Raw genomic sequence first — 14,346 nt, 5'->3', positions numbered from 1 at the left:
TTGTATTTTATTCAATTCCTTTATAGTTAAGATATGCTTTAACTTGGACTTTTCTGATATTCAGTCAGCAACTAGGCTAAGATCTCTACTATTTATGAGTTAGATTTGCTAAGCATGTCCTCTCGCTCAGGGGCGTAGCGAAGGGGTTTTTGTTGGGGGGGTGTGGAGAATTTGATTTGCCGACGGATCTGGAAGTGGTGACTGAAATGGGGGAGAGGTCTAAGGGGAGGGGGTCTACCCCTCCCCTTTGGAAAATTTTTAGTTTTGAAACGTCCTTAGATGCAATCTGGTGCATATTTTAAGTCAAATTTGATTTGCCGACGGATCTGGAATTGGTGACTGAAATGGGGGAGAGGTCTAAGGGTAGGGGGTCTACCCCTCCCCTTTTGAAAATTTTTAGTTTTGAAACGTCGTTAGATGCAATCTGGTGCATACTTTAAGTCAAATTTGATTTGCCGACGGAACTGGAAGTGGTGACTGAAATGGGGGAGGGGTCTAAGGGTAGGGGGTCTTCCCCTCCCCTTTGGAAAATTTTTAGTTTTGAAACGTCCTTAGATGCAATCTGGTGTATATTTTAAGTCAAATTTGATTTGCCGACGGATCTGGAATTGGTGACTGAAATGGGGGAGGGGTCTAAGGGTAGGGGGTCTACCCCTCCCCTTTGGAAAATTTTTAGTTTTGAAACGTCCTTAGATGCAATCTGGTGCATATTTTAAGTCAAATTTAGCACGGAAGAAGCTCCCGTTCTCCTTTTCTCTATTCAGCTTTCCTTCTTTCTTCCCCTTCATCTTTTCTCCTTTTGCCGACAGACCTTTGCCGACAGCGACCGAATTATTGGGGGGGGGGTGTGACACCCCCCACACCCCCCCGCTCGCTACGCCCCTGCTCTCGCTAAAAGTAGATAATTATAGTTTTTCGAAGGTGATGAGTGAGTTTTCTAACATAGCCTAACTTTATTACTACTAGTCTAGCTTATAGCTTAACTAAGTTTGGCCTGGCCGCTTTCCCCCTCTAGCCTATGCCTCTATACCATACCGTCAAATTATCTCACTTATCAATGAACGCTGTCTATTAACAGTGGTTCCTCTCCATTAAATAATCCATCTTATTAACCAACAAGTCAATGGTAACAAACAACTCCCAGTCTCCCACGAATATAATACGTACTCTGCAGCTCCACTAATGTAACACTAAAACATTCGTCGTCAGTGATATAGATACTAGATGTGAACAGGTATTCAATAGCATATACAGGTGTTTTCCAGCTGTTCGCGGGTGATGTTTGAAATTTGTAACAGACATTTTGGCGCCAATAGAAGTAAATGTACGAGAGATGTAACGTTATACATACCCGGTGAAAACAGACAGTTTATCAACTGACGTCGATTGGGTATGTCTTAAGGAAGGGGTCGAGGAAGTAAATAATACAACACAACCTCTATCAATTAGATCAAGCTATCATTGACATTTCTACCTAAGCGGTAGGGTGTTAGTTCCCGTGCACCCCCTCCCCCTCCCCCACCACCGGTTAAAATTTGGGCAAATAGCATTTCATGTACACATTCCCCCACCCTATTATCTGCTAGTGGATGCATAAACAAGCAATAAACACAAAAGTTTGAATACCGTCTGTTTCAAATGATTTAAAGAGTACATGTTTAATGAATAATAAAACCTACATGGAATAACATAATTTGAACAGCCTTGCTCCGTCCTACACATCTTGCAGACACATCGTGCAGACAAAACGTGTCTGTGTCAAGTTACATTTTTGTTTTTATATATATTCACTAAATCATCATGAAATTATCGGAATAAATGTAACTCAGGCGCGTATCCAGGATTTTCAAATCCGGGGGGCGCGAATTACTATCTAAGCGGAGCGCCACCATCGGTTGGCGCGCAGCGTACAAGACAATTTCTTGTTTTGAAACCCCCCAGATCACCGGAAACGGCACTTCTCGGGCTTGAAATGACCAACCAGATGTACACCTTTTGCCTGAGAACCAAGTATTTCCTAATAGTTTTTTTTCCATCCATAACCTTTTAGAAGATTGTCAACCCGGCACACATCATGTTCGACCTGATCGCATCTCCTGTGGGTCTTTGCTTTGTAGGTGATTCTACGTCCCGGCCCACAATACCCGTCAGCCCCACTTTTCAAGGTTTTAAGCCCCATATTTGTTCAGAATTTGAAAATTCACATTTCTCGTGAATAAACTCACTTCAAAACATAGCCATAATGTTGTACAAAATTTCATCTATGGACAACCAATATAGAAAAAACTTCCTTCAACCCCTAACAGACCGGTCAAAAGTGCACGAGTAGAGGGAAGTGTGATGTAGAAGGTTGGTCAGAAATTTTCGAAAATTCAGACACAGTTAATTTATTGATGTACAAATATTAAAACCTGTTATAACGGCTATTATAAAACTTGGTTGAAGGAAATGAAAAAAATAGCAGATATTTCCGAAACCGAACACTACACACATAGGCGTAGGAGGCGCGGCGGCAGTGGCGGAGCTAGGGGTATTGGTCAGGAGTGGCGAGAATGGTCTGAAGGGGCGCTTTCGACACTATCTAAGCGGAGCGCCACCACTGGTTGGCGCGTAGCGTACATAAAATTTTTGAGTAAAGATACTCCCTAGATCGCCGGAAATGACCCTTTCCGGGCCTGGCTAATTTGCAGATAAACGAAGAATAAGGTGTCATCGCCAAATTACACCAACAAAATGTGAGAAATGTCAATAAGTAGATGAGAGCGCAATAAAAAAGTCAAAAATCACGAATAAGTAGAAACTAGTAAAGAGCTGAAAAAGGCGCCAGCAGTCCTTTTGAGTCCGTCAGGGGGGGGGGGCATCCGCCCCCCTGACCATATGGACGCTCCGCCACTGCGCGGCGGGGGTGCAGGCCCTAATTCGCCATTACTAATGTAAAAGAGAGTTTTGACATAATTGGACCTCCATGCTTTTTATACATCTACATGAGACATGTCGTTGTTTACATTAGCATCCCGCGGTATACTGCGCAATTTGAACGGACCGTACGGTACATGATGGCATGCGATGTAATAACCGATACTTGCTTATATGATATTGACAAGAACACGTTGAACGCGCGCAAAGCGCGCGAAAATTTTTGGTTATTTTTTCAGGCAAGTCGGACAGTTTTGAGGCTTTTCATCCTGGAACGCCATTTTCATGCTCACTGATATGATGTTATATCTGCTGTTTGCGTTACAAATTCGAACAGGCGCGTAGCGAGGAATTTGCCAGGGGGGGAGGCGAAGCCTGTAGGCAAATTATCTAAGCGTAGCGCCACCATAGGTTGGCGGAAGCGTACAAGCAAATTTTGGCCGAAAATGTCTCCCAGATCGCTGGAAATGACACTTCCCAGGCCTTGTTAGTTGCCTCTAAGCACTTTCTATTTTGAAATTACTTAGCGATATCATTTAAAAAAATGCTGAATGGGGGGGGCGGGCGCCCCCATCCCAAAATGCGTCATGTTCCCCGACGACACGGTCGAGTTCGAGACCAGCCACAGTTGGTTTCATAGCACAATTCTACACACGCGTTATGATAGACCATATATAGTATATATATATAGATCATTAGTGAGAGAGGAAAATGGAAACGTCAAAAAAATGGAGTTGTCGGTGTGAGGGGTAGGGTGAGTCACACTTTTACGAAATCATTGATCCGTCACTGGCTACCCTTCAGCGCTGTAATGATGTCACTGTTCTTCTTTCTCTTCCCGGTGTCTTCGCGTTTTGCTTTTACTCCCTCTTTTTCTCCTTTTTCTCTCTTTCTTCTTTTTCTTTTCCCTTCCTTCTTCTCCTCCTCCTCTTTTTTCCCCTCTTTTTTCCTTTTTTCTTCTCTTTTTTTCTCTTCTCTTTTTCTTACCCGGGGGGCGCGCGCCCCCAACGCCCCCCCTGGATACGCACCTGTAACTACACGACATTTTTCATCCCTCCCCACCCAACCACCTTTGTAATTAATTCCATTCCATGTCAATGCTGGATTATTTAGCTAAATCTTTGCACCAGCAAAGAGAGTTTAAGGCAATCAAACGATGTTTTGTCTTTCACGTACCTCGTAATTGCTCAAATCAAAATACTATGTCGACATTTAACCAATAATTGTAATAGTCAATTCATGTAGCCCCCCCCCCTTTTTCTCCCGTTTTACTTATTACCATCCTCATCAAGAAAAGTTTATTTTTTGAGAAAAAATAGTTGAAATTTGCATAAGAAAGAAATCTTGATTTCGAGAAATGCAATGGCAATTTCGAGAGAAACGTACAAGTTTGAGATAAAACGCTAATATTTTTAGTTGAGAAGTCAACATTTCAATAGTTTAAATTTAAAACAAAAAGAAATCGACATTTTACACGAAGGGAATTAAAGAGGTCGAAATCAATCGAAGAGGTTCTAAATTTTAGAAAAAGTAGTTTAATGTTGAGAATTTCGGTTATATTACAGATTGCAATTTTAAGACAAATTTGATTTTCAAGAAAAGGGTTTCAATTTTGAAAAAGGGTTGAAATTCCCAGAAATATTCAAAACTTTCGGGATAAAATAATTAAAATTTTGATATGGAAATTTTGAAATTTTTCAGTGTTCCATGTGGGTCACAATAATGACAAAATGTGTATTGTTTACTTAATTGGGATGCCCCCCGACCCCCTCCCCAACCAATTCATTTTTTGCTCCCTTCCTACGCCAATCAAGTGATTTGTCACATGTCTACATAGATATGGGGAAGGGTGTAGAACATAAAGGAGGAGGTACATCTTGTGGCTAATTTGTGTATATTTCTGATTAAGTGCATGAGCGGTAAGTTTGCCTCTCCAATCCTGAAAACGGATCGACTCTCCTGTATGGTTTAGAACCCAGTAACGTGGGTTCACATTCCAAAATTCTCCCGATCAATTTAGGAAGGGGAACGAACATTTATGGTCAGACTATATGTGGATCCGAAAGTTTTGATGTTGTTGCTGTGGAGTAGTCGTTGAATGCAATTCCATGTACGGGGTTGTGGGAGTCCTCCGACTGAAACAATTCTGGGGCGTAGTTAGACTATAATTTTTGTCTAAACTTAAATTAAGTTTGTCCTAAAAAATACTAGTGTGAAGTTTAAGAACTGAACTGACCGATGTTAAAATCACTATTGTATAATTGCATAAAAAAAAATCAGAAAATGCAGTCTTGCTCGCGTACAGTTATTCTGTAAATAGCCGATGGGTGGACATGTTGCCAAACCAGTATATTATTCCTATATACAATAATGCCTGACAAAGAGGTACACATTATTGCATGTTACCTTCATGTAGCCATGTAACTGATTTTAATGGCAGATGCATTAGTTATCTACTACTTGAAATCGGTTTGCAGGACTAGGAGAATGGGACCCCTTCTCAACCCCCATTTTAATATAGGATTTCAAGGCCGGGGGGGGGGGGGAGCAAATCCCAACTGACTTAGGTAGGTCCTGCACTATTATGGAAAGGCTAGAGAATTTAAAAATGGCGGAGGTGTGGTCGTTGGCTTGTTGAAGGCAAATCTCAGTAGCCCCGTCTCCTGAATTCTTTTTGAAAATTGATGTTAACTGGTGCACCCCGAGGCATAATTAGACCACCAATTAGGTCTTAAATTGGCTCCATACACCATGCAGTTTTACCTATGAACAATGTTTTTGTAAAGTCGTAAGGGGGGGGGGGGAGGGGTGTACACTCGTAGCAGTGGCCTTCTTCTCAGCTGAATGTAACATTGCCCCCCTCCCACCCCTCCCCGACTTCTATCCAAGTGTATAAATTTAGAAATTTTCTGATTAATGTTGAAATACCAAAATACTTTCATCTCGTCATTTCAAAAGTCTTTAGAAATGATAAAATATTGACTTCTTTGTGAGCTCGTAGTAAACAATATCCTGAAAAGTGCCAAACATGTCTAATTTTCATGCTGTCTTGGTGACACTTGTAGTGACGAAATACTATCACGATAGATTTCGCTAGGCGATAGTACGCGTTTTTCTTTGGAACTTACACTAGCCCCTTATCTTTGCTTTACTGGAATGGTCAAGACCATCAAAATATTTTCATTATTTGCATATTGCGTTTTTATTATATATTTAGTGCCGGACCCCTTTTATATTTGGACTTCGGAAGATCTGTTGTGAATAGTCAAGATGCCGTCCAAATTGTAATTTGGTGAGTTGCAGTGTAATAACTAAGTATTGTTTTGTCTTTTCCATAAGACTTATACGCTACGACCCATAACACGTATACACTTCAAGCGGCTATAGAAGATTCAATGAACGCAAAATTACCAGAAAATTATCGAGGTGCAAAATGATGAATTGACATTTCGCAGCATAATGTTGAAGATCTCACTCCTAGATGCAAGGAATTTGCCATTTTGTTGTAAATTGCTATCAGTGGCGTAGCCAGGATTTTTTTCAGTGGGGGGGGGGGGGCGCTGGGGGGCTTGAACATTTTCTGGGGGGCTTGACCATTTTTTTGTTACTATCTAAGCGGAGCGCCACCATGAGTTGGCGCGCAGCGTACGGTAAATTTTTAGCTAAAAGGGCCTCCCTGCAGATCGTTGGAAATGACACTTCCCAGGCCTTCTTAGGTGCTCTAAAGTTTTCTCAACATCCTTTATTTTGAGATCCCATGTTATGATATGGTCATCAAAGAGTTTAGTGAAATAGAAAAAAAAAACAATTTTGTAAGTTACTTTGAAATATCATGACAAATCTTTCGTGAGTTTGACACCGGCATTGACAGTTTTCGACAAATCTGAAAATTGCGTGTGGAAAATAAAGAAAGATTGACTGGGCTTTCAGCCAAGTAACATACTGAAATGACCGAACTAGATTGCGTCTAAAATATTATTTGGGTGATAGACTGATTGGCGGGCAGTGGCGGAGCTAGGGGTATTGGTCGGGGGGGGCGAGAATGGCCTATAGGGGGGCTTTCGACACTATCTAAGCGGAGCGCCACCACAGGTTGGCGCGGAGCGTACAGATTTTTTTTGAGTAAAGATTTTCCCTAGATTGCCGGAAATGACTCTTTCCGGGCCTTGCTAATTGGAGGTAAACGAAGAATAAATATGTGTCATCGACATTTGTGACAAGTGGAAGTTTATATGGGTGTTGAAAGTACATGCGCTTCATCACAATCCCCGTGGTATCTTTGTGAGTGCTCATGTTTTCGAAAAAAATAGATCGAAAACCCCGTACAGTTCTTGGAAAGAGTTTCGTACACTGAACAGAATTAAGTGCCGATAAATTAAATACCGCCGTACGTTAGAGCATTTTGTCAGTAAACTACACCAACAAAATGTGACAAATGTCAATAGGTAGATGAGAGTGAAATAAAAAAGTCAATAATCGCGAAGTAAAACATGCTTAAAAAGCTGAAAAGGGCGCCAGCAGTCCATTCGAGTCCGTCGGGGGGGGGGGGGGGGGTAGTTCTCAATGATAGTGTTGCCTCCTTTCTTGAAAATTTGGTTGCTAGTGGTTTTAAGAGCATCAGGGTACGTCCCAGAAGTGAAAACCAGATTGAAAATGTAACAGGGTATTGAGGCAATGACGCGAGCAATGATGTGAGAAACATGTGTATGATGTCAGCATTTTTTACCTATTAACATCTTCTTTGGCATTCAAGTACCTGGAGACCACCTTTCTATAAGGGTATAGTATTGCTCACTAGCTTGTTTGATCAGTTAATACGCACTGGTTACAAGATAATGATAGGCTGTTTGTATTAGTATTTATTTGCATGTTACGGATTATGGATATTTAAAAAAAAGAGTGACAAAGGCAAAGTTTGCCCGAACAGTCGAACACACAGATTCAGTAGTAAACATTATGTGTTCTGTAGTCTTGTAGAGCAAGAATTATATTATTCGACGGTCGTTAACATGCGTTTTCAGTACAGTGCGACTACTGTAGACTTCTCGGCCTATGAGCTATGTCACGTCAGGTTTTCAGCAACTATAGCCTACTGCCGGTCCGCGGTCGAAGGGTCGTTCATGAGTGGTCATCATGGAGATTCGAGACCATTCAGACCAATGATATATTTTTTTTCGCACATGTAATTTTTTTTCGACACCCAAAATCCCAGTGGGGGGCGATTGGGGGGCGACGAGCTTTCATGGGGGGCTGTCGCCCTCACGCCCCCCGTAGCTACGCCACTGATTGCTATTATTTGATCATTTATCTGAAAAAGAGGGGTATTTCCCTCGTTGCCAATGAAACGACTTGAACAAGTCTCATCTTCAAAATCTAAACAAACCAACGACACAGTGTAAAGCAGCGTTTGAAGAACGGTTGTACAACTTGTACAACTTGTACTTCTCTGTTTGTTTAACGTGATTCCCTGAAGCTACAGTACTGGCTTACTAATATGAAAATACTGCAATATATTCCAGATGGTGATACTGAAAGAAACAGACTAAGTATATTGCAATTGCCAAAGAAGAAATGTATGTCGTGTTTTCCTTTCATATTGTTAGGCTATGTACCTACAAGGACAGGGACATCATAACGTTGAAGTTATGGCTTAGGTCTTCTTTAGTCATATAAGAAAAGTGCAGCCTAACGATGGCCTAGTCCAATGGTTTTAATGACAACATTCAACAGTTCGCAATGCCAGCATAAAGCGTGTCCTAGGATCAGCACAATGTAGGACTAGCTGAAATATGGTGATGCTAGCCTGTTAGTTGGTTACAAGTTAAAGGAGAGGGTTTCCTCCCTCAGAATACTGATCACATTAGTTTATTGAGGAAGTGTTCTACATTTGCGAGATCATCCAACTACTGTATCTGAAAGGTTTTATTCAACAAAGTGGCTAAATATTCTTACGACTAGTTGTAACAATAATACCCTTTTGCGCATGCACAGTTGCTATTTTTACGACTAGGAGTACTTTTTTTAAGACCAGGAGAAACAATAATTTCCGGTTAGGTTTAGGGTAAGGGTTGGATTGAGTGTTAGAGTTAGGGTTAGGGTTACCCCTACTACATGCGCAGTTGCTTTATTTACTTTTAATTCGCATGAATTCGCCGATGTCGTAAGAATAGTTTATAAATAATTGTTACGACTAGTCGTAAGAATAGCCACGGCCTTTATTCAAACTATGTAGTCATAAAAACCTACTCTTAAAGTACTCTGGAGTTGTTTCCTCTCCTGGTATATATATTGTAGATTTAAGTACTAACCTGCCAGTGAGTAAAGGTCAAATGAAGTGCAAGGTTTTCCAGAGATTGAGATTCAATATCCCATATCATATACAAACATTTTTGTAGTTTGTCACCCATAATACTGCAGTGCTTTAGACTTCCCTTGCTGGTCAAAGACAACCCATTATTGGAACATATCCAGAATTTCCAGGGTTTGTGCTGGTAATGCTCAGTTCCTATTGACGTATCTTTAGCTTCAATATATATCACAAATCAAATATGCACTTTACATAATTTACTTACTAAAGGTGTAGGGGTCTTTTACAACTAACATGTAAAGTTGATTGCTCACAAAGACTGCTGTAGTGTCACGTTGCTATCTGAATACAAAAGTTCCTAAGAACTTTCAAAAAGCTTCAGAAACCAAACACTAATCACTAACATAAAATGATCAATGATTGGATCAAAGTGGAACTGCTACCATGGGTTTTCTTTGTAAGTGAGTATACTTTTGTTTCTGAAGTCTAAAAATATCTGAATAACTAATTTGATTTCATGTTTAGTGTTTCACTTTTGATTTAGAAATCACTGAGGCTCAGTCTGACGGCTCCATGATGTAATAATTCAACGGTAGGAAGAAACCCTCTAGTAATTATGAAGACAGAGACTGTACTTGATAGAGGAGATCAGGACCTATGAACCTATCAAGCTTCTTCCAGTATCCTACACTTCTTGATGCACAGAGTTCCATAGGAATGGTAAGAATGAAGTAAATCTGGTTGTTGTGACTTGATTCACCAAACTGATGGCTAGCAAGCATGGTTAAGGAATTTAAATTTCCCTGCCACTCTTTATCAATATCATGTCGTGATAACATGTCTTCCTTGCATATTTGAGAGCTAACTACCATTTAACATAAACATATTCAAACATATACAGGCACTGGCATTAGGGTGGTCAGCACTTGGCCCCCCCCTCCCCCATAGGCTCCACTTGGTCTGCAAAATCACTATCAGAGAACATTAAATATCTGAAAAGTGAAAATGCCTCAGCTAAAGTCCCCAGGGACTCCCACCAGGGCTTAGATTTATACTTCATAGAAATTACATTTTTCTCTCTAACATGTATTTACATGCTTCATACTTAGTACAAGAGGACATGAAGTAGAAGAGATGTAACAGAGCTCTTCTGAAGCCCCCAGCACCCGGCCAGGGCTCAGCTATATATTCCACAGAGTAAAATCAGATTAAGTATTTCTATTACTGACATGTCCTCATGTGCTCAAAATGCAGATTCCAGAAAACTATGTGAAAACACTGTACTGAAGATTTGGAGAGCTTTGCATTACCCTTGTAAGTCCAGCCACTATAAACACTATAAACACAATTGGAAATACTTCCTACTAATCTGAGAATGTACAGCTGTGAATAAAGAATTGTCACTTATGCTTGTTTAATTTTTAAACATTGCTGAGCCAGTCACTGCAGTTGGATTTAAGAAATCTAATTGGTCTCAAGACTGATCTTACTTCGGCGACTAAGTACGGTAGCTTAAGAAAATATATAAGTGTCCCCAAATTTCAAAATTTGGAATTTGCTTTCTCAATATTTGGAATTTTTATCTCAAGATTTTCACCTCAAAAGTCAAAATTTTGACTTTTTCATCTCTCAAAACTTTTAACTCAAAATTTTGAGGTTTTAAGTGTCTTCATCTGCCAAATTTGTAGAAAGAACTAACCATATTGTATGGCTATTGACCAGCTGAACAGGGTACTTTATAAACCTTTGGTGATCTAAAATCTAGAAAGAGACCCCCCTTCCCCCCGAGAATGGTGTAACTAGGTCAATGTAGCCAATGCAGTCTCGAGGGCCTGGTGCCATTAAATAAAGAAAAATAATATGAAAACACATCCACCAAAGCTGACACACTAAATTAGATACAATTACAGTATCTCCTAATGAGTGGAAATTCAAAAGACATTCTGTCCTCAATACGAAAGAGAGGTGCGAAATCTCACAAATTTCTCAGTCAAGCCCAAACCATGCATGGTTGGGTTCGTGTGAGGTTGGACTCTCCTTTGGGAGCTCATTTATATCACTGCACCACACCTTTATGTGCCACTTCCACTAAACAACGGACAACCCGGTTCAAGTTTGATGCTTAACTGGCTAATTGTTTTTACACTTAATACCTGGTTATTGGAAACTGAACTGTACTTTCCTTCCTCTGTATTTTTTTCTCTGTGATTGTTCATGTATACATGGTAGTTAGCCAGAGACTATTTCTGACTGACATTCTCAATGTCTCCTATAATTAGGACTTAAATCTCATTCACATCACTTTCTTTTCTCTTCATTAGGTTAATTATGAAGCGAGCTGTTAGGGGATCACCTATTCCACCTGTAGTTACCAGTTTTTGATGGAAGTCACGTTCATACTGTGTTGACAAGGACAATGAATGGTTCATCATCTGATATTTCCTCCATGTGATGGTAATCACATTAATGGTAAGTGTTGAACAGTATTGATAACGTTTCAAAGATGTGTGGTAGATTTTATGGATAGCGTCGCAGATCGAGGAATACTCTTTTATCTCCATTCACTCTCACTAAAATAATGTATATAAAGTTTTAACTCATCTTCTCAAAATACAACTGACAGGATTACGCCCTAGTAAGGACATTAAAACGATCGGATTCTTGCTGGATTAATCCAGTACTTGGTATGTTTGTAATGACCTTGCTACAGTATGACACAATAGCTACCTCAACACCCTCTGGTACATTTTACCATTTGCCAAACTGAAATAAAAATTGCCTTCTAGGCTCATATGAATAAAGTCTTCTAGAACTCCTGACACTCCCAGAATTGTAAAACTGGAAGACAACTTGTTGGTTTATATGAAAGTAGCTTGGGTTACCTACAAATATGTCTTCTGTGTAGGTATTTATTTTCTTCAGATTAAAATAAAAAAAACTTGAAATACCATTTTAGATATTCCATAATGCTGTAGAAACATTAAAGAAGTCAACTAAGTCTGTATTGCTGAGCTTTGTGTTAGAAGTATTTGTAATGAACACTCCATCAAACAAGAACACCTTGATTAATTTAGGTAGGTCACACATATGTCACACAACTATGGATATAATCTTGAAATTTAATGTGTTATGTTTGTTATGATATTTATTGACTGTAGTACAGTAGAGATAACTGTTTTTAGCATTTGCTTAAATATTGGAATTAGGATTTGAAATATAAAATTGGACAGTAGAATGCAAATCAACTCCACCTTTATTATTCATCTCAAAGATGTCTATCATATCAGCTGAAGATTATGGTTGGGTTTGTATCTCCTTTCCTACTTCTTTGTTAATTTTAGCCAAACTCCTGATAAACTGTCGCACACCAGTTCTAAGATTCACAATCACATCTTGTGAGGCTAAAGAAGCATCATTCAAATAAGGTGTACACAAAATCAGTAACATAGAGAGCCAGGCACAGTTCCATGCACAGTTGTGTCACCAGATCCACTTTTTTTAAGTCTTTGTTTATCCAAAGTTAAAAGTATATCATTCTTGATCACATATTTCACTGGGCACTTAGCTGACGTACAACTGTAGCCTCCACCCAACCCTCACCCTCTCACAACAGGACTGGACCGAACAACATGGTATGAAATAACAACTATATGTCAAAGTCTGCAGATAGAAAAATATGTACTTTAACTCAATCAATTATAGTACAATGTCATCATTTCCGAAATCCTACAAATTCATCAACCTCTAGACAGTACAGTGAACCAATGGTTCCTAAACTATGTGACCGAAACAGTCATCATGTTTTCTTCAGGCTCCATCTGTTTTCAGGGTTACATTGTTATTACTTGTGTTTCTCAATTGAATATAAACCAGACTGGATTGCTAGTGGTATTGCTTAAAGTTTGTATTGAAGATTCAATGCTTGTCTCAATTTCAAATGAATGTTTCTTTATATTTCAATTAGTTTGGTATTAGTTGAGCTGTATATACACAGTGGGAAGCATTATGAGACCTTGAACTCATCTTGTACAGTCTATAGATTTGTATTCTAGTTGCATTAGTTTCTTTACATTGTTATTATAATTATAACTGAGTAATTTATTTTGAAACTACAGTAGCATACCATACTGTATGTTTATAGTAGCTGTGTTCTGTGTTTGACAATGTTACATGGTAGAATGAAGCTACTTGCAGACCGGGTGATGTCAATTTACATAAATAATAACATTATAACTGATGACCAAATGCATTTTGTTTTTTCTCATTATCAGGTAAACTGGAACTATTCAGTCCTGAGATCAGCCTGTTTAGGGATTTACCAGTTTCATATCCGGATTGCAGCTCTTTGAAGACATGCGTACAGTTTACATTATCAGGATAATGATTGTATGGTCCACCACCTGATTCTTACCCCTCCCACCCATCCCCCTCCTCCATGAGAATGCAAGTTTTTAATTGGATATATTTACTCCATGACATATCAGATGATCCCTCAAGGGAAATTTCCTCACCGAAAAGTCTATCATCCAGGACCCCCCAACCCCCAATCACTGCAAAACAAGACCTAAAATATGAACAATCTAGTTAGAACACTGCTAAAAGTTGTGTCTTAGGGATTCTGTGAGACCTCTTTTGTTCAGTGCTTCCCTAATTGTAGCATCATCTCTACAAATTGTACCATAATTGTAGTTTTCAATAGGATGCAATTCTGATGCCAAGGACATCTCTAATCTTTCAAATCTGACCAATTTTAATGGTCATTAGACATCCATTGTTTCATAATGTAACAGTTTCATTCCTGTGTGAGCATATAATGCTAATGAAGGCTTTCTATTGTCACATCTCCAGGTTGAGTGGATATTATATAATTTATGGCAAGGTCCACCTATCCCATCATATTATATAGTTGTCAAGGATGATGATAGGTATTGAGTATTGCACTATGTCTAGCAACAGTTTACGATTCTATCACAGAAGATCATACAACACAATATGACAAGTTCTTTTAGGATTCAGCATGTTATGTCATCTGAAATCTTTAATGCATTTGTATTATTTTTCTGTTCATAAAGTTATTGTGTAATTCAGTTTTTCTGTTATAAGAGTGTGTTTGGGTGGGGGGG

The 14,346-nt window shown here is 39.3% G+C and overlaps 1 protein-coding gene and 1 long non-coding RNA gene across 3 annotated transcripts in view; one reads left to right on the top strand and one right to left on the bottom strand.

The window, feature by feature from the left end:
• LOC139970031 (uncharacterized) overlaps positions 1-14,346 on the bottom strand; it is an 87,421-nt gene that overhangs the window by 42,836 nt on the left and 30,239 nt on the right. The gene's annotated exons all lie outside the window — the stretch shown is intronic.
• LOC139970110 (uncharacterized) lies at positions 6,675-14,344 on the top strand. Its single transcript, XR_011794013.1, has 3 exons — positions 6,675-8,489; positions 9,768-11,692; positions 13,495-14,344. It is a non-coding gene; the product is annotated as an uncharacterized lncRNA (long non-coding RNA).

The sequence above is a fragment of the Apostichopus japonicus genome, chromosome 7, assembly GCF_037975245.1.
Source record: "Apostichopus japonicus isolate 1M-3 chromosome 7, ASM3797524v1, whole genome shotgun sequence".
Classification (NCBI taxonomy): domain Eukaryota; kingdom Metazoa; phylum Echinodermata; class Holothuroidea; order Aspidochirotida; family Stichopodidae; genus Apostichopus; species Apostichopus japonicus.
Note: the sequence above shows the minus strand (reverse complement) of the source record. Positions and strands in the feature narration are given on the sequence as shown.